This window comes from Adiantum capillus-veneris, chromosome 12, assembly GCF_014529385.1.
Source record: "Adiantum capillus-veneris isolate H3 chromosome 12, ASM1452938v2, whole genome shotgun sequence".
NCBI classification, from domain to species: Eukaryota; Viridiplantae; Streptophyta; class Polypodiopsida; order Polypodiales; family Pteridaceae; genus Adiantum; species Adiantum capillus-veneris.
This window is the reverse complement of record NC_140942.1, coordinates 49912830-49916271: the sequence shown is the minus strand read 5'-3', so window position 1 is coordinate 49916271 and position 3442 is coordinate 49912830.

The window sequence follows — 3442 nt, the reverse complement described above, 5'->3', positions numbered from 1 at the left end:
TCAATGGCTACCACCACATACTCCTTACCGCTTGTAGACTTTGGGAGAGGACCTATGGTATCCAGACCCCACTTCTCAAAAGCACTTTGTGCAATGATGGCACCTTGTGATTCCACTACCAATCGTCTTTCGCCTATAGTTTGACAATCGTGGCACGTTGGAAAGGGGGAAATGGGAAAACCACCAGCACATAAACTCGATGCCTCTATATAGCTCAGTGATCTCACAGCACCCCTATCCCCTAGCAAACACACATCCAGATACACAATCTGCAAACAACTATTGTCCAAGCCCGATCCCAACCAGCCTAGACTATATGCACTCGATCACAAAGCATACAATGATAGCTTCTGCCTTCGAACCTTCAAAGCACTATATTTTGCATCTCAAAAGTGGTTGACACATAGACTCTTGTCCGATCTCTCACATGTGCAACACCCACAAATATGTAACCCTATATCCACCAACACACATAGCCTTGCACGTGTTGAGAGAGAAAGAGAGAGCACATAAATAGAACCCCAAAGTGTGTAGAATACACACATGAGATGATGTATATATAGAGGGGACCTGGGTGCCATATATAGAGAAGCCATATATTGAGTAGCTTCATATATAAGCTCAACACCCCCGCTCAAATAAGGGTCCCTAACTGTGGATGAAAAAACCCTTGGGGGATCAAGGGAAAAACCCACAGCTCTATATACATCCACCGTTATATTATAAAAATCATTGAATATACAAATGTTCATGAGGAGCTACATCACTCCTTTTACAATGAATATTTTATGAGGAGCTACATCACTCCTTTTACAATGAATGTTTTATGAGGAGTTACATTACTCCTATCCTATCAAATACAATAATGAATACAAAGGTTCAATAAAGAGGTGTAAAAGCTATCGATTAGCTCGTAATCAGAAGTGTCTCCATGAATCTGCTATGTAGCTTGTCATCACTATCGTATCACCAAACATATCTTCATTAATCTTTTATTGTCACCAAGTTTGTCTTCATAAAATCAATTCTTTGATGAATCCTACATAGATCATAGACTCAAAAAAAACATAGTCATCTAAATTATTAGCATCGTTAGTGAAATAATTTACGTTCACAATGCCATAAGAGATGGTTCGCGACGCCACTCTTTTGACGACATATATATGCACGAAAACATATCGTACATAGAGTATGAACGTAAAAGTACAAGATGCGTGATTACGTGATGCAAATGATATGTGTATATACTACATAAAACAACATTTATCAACGAAGTGATCAATGAATATCATCAAAGTATTAACAAAACATGATCATTGTATCAATAAAAATGAATAAATCATCATGGTATCAACGAAAAGCATCATGATATCACCGAAAATAATCATTGTATCAACGAAACAACATCATGGAATCACCGAGAATAACCAAGGTATCAACGAAACAACATCATGGTATCACCGAGAATAACCATGGTATCAACGAAACAGCATCATGGTATCAACAAAAATCACCATGGAATTAACGAAATATCATCATGGAATCACCGAGAATAACCATGGTATCAACGAAACATCATCATGGCATCACCGAGAATAACCATGGTATCAATGAAATATCATCATGGTATCAACAAAAATTACCATGACCAAAGTACTAACAAAACATCATCATGGTACCATCAAAATCACTATGGTATCAATGAGAAATTATCAATAAAACGACGAAACTATATCTCTAAAAGAATAATTATACGAGAATCAATGAACGAGTATATCATATAACAAAAGATCATGTACCAACAGTAGCTCGATAGAATTTGGACGATCATCAACCGCTCGACTGAATCGAAACGATATGTAACTGGCTTCTGCAGCAAAGTTACGTCAGTAACAAATATATGATTGATGAAGAAAAAATATAATTGAGAAGTTTTCAATTATGAGAAAAATCAAAAGCAAAAAGTAAAATTTTGCTTTTCAAACATATTTGCAGTCCAAGATGATAACCCAAAATCGGAGCAGAATTTAGAGAAACTTTCTTCTGCAAAGTTATAGACCACATCGATTACGATGGCTTAAGCAAATAGTTTCTCATCAATTCCGATGCCTGCAACGACTAGTTCCTTTTGCAAACTTGTAGACGACATCGATTGCGGTCCCTTGCACGGGTAGTTTCTGCAAAATCGTTTTCAATTAGCAGAGAAATCAAAAACATAAAACGAAACTTGCTTTTCGGACATGTACGCAGTCCGCGAACGATAACTCAAAATCGGTGCAGAATTTGAAAAAAGTTCCTTCTGCAAAGTTGTAGACCACATCGATTCCGGTCCCTGCCTTGAGTAGTTTTCGCAAAATCGTTTTCAATTAGGAGAAAACTCAAAAAACAGAAAGCAGAAGTTGCTTTTCGTGTATGTACGCAGTCCGCGAACGATAACTCAAAATCGGTGCAGAATTTGAAAAAACTTCCTTCTGCAAAGTTGTAGACCACACCGATTCCGGTCGTTTTGACGAGTAGTTGCTGCAAAGTCGTTTTCAATTAGCAGAGAAATAAAAAACAAAAAGCAAAAGTTGCTTTTCAGTTATGTACGCAGTCCACGAACGATAACTCAAAATTGGTGCAGAACTTGAAAAAACTTTCTTCTGCAAAGTTGTAGACCACATCGATTCCAATCCCTTCGCAGATAGTTTTTGCAAAATTGTTTTCAATTAGCAGAGAAATCAAAAACAGAAAGCGGAAGCTGCTTTCCGGGTATGTACGCAGTCCGCGAACAATAACTCAAAATCGGTGCAGAATTTGAAAAATCTTCCATCTGCAAAGTTGTAGACCACATCGATTCCGATCTCTCTGAAAGGTAGTTTCTGCAAAATCGTTTTCAATTAGCATAAAAATCAAAAACAAAAAGCGGAAGTTGCTTTTTAGGCATGTACGTAGTCCGCGAACGATAACTCAAAATCGGTGAAGAATTTGAAAAAACTTTCTTTTGCAAAGTTGTAGACCACATTGATTTCGGAGCCTCTCATGGGTAGTTTCTGCAGATTCATTTTCGATCAGGAGAAAAATAAAAAACAAAAACGTACTACTTTGATACAATGTTGAGAGAGAAAGAGAGAGCACAGAAATAGAACCCCAAAGTGTGTAGAATACACACATGAGATGATGTATATATAGAGGGGACCTGGGTGCCATATATAGAGAAGCCATATATTGAGTAGCTTCACATATAAGGTCAATAGCATGATCCCTTGTACATAGCACACTTGCACACAAACCAATCACATGTACTACAAACGGGAGGGATGCACTCAAATGCTATACACATAGAGACCAATCATAATTTTGATACCCTTGGATTCATTTAGAGAATGTACAATGATGAATTGGCGTAGACACTGTACTCCTTGAGCGTAGGATCCGATAAGTCTTGCTCCCAGCTTGCTCA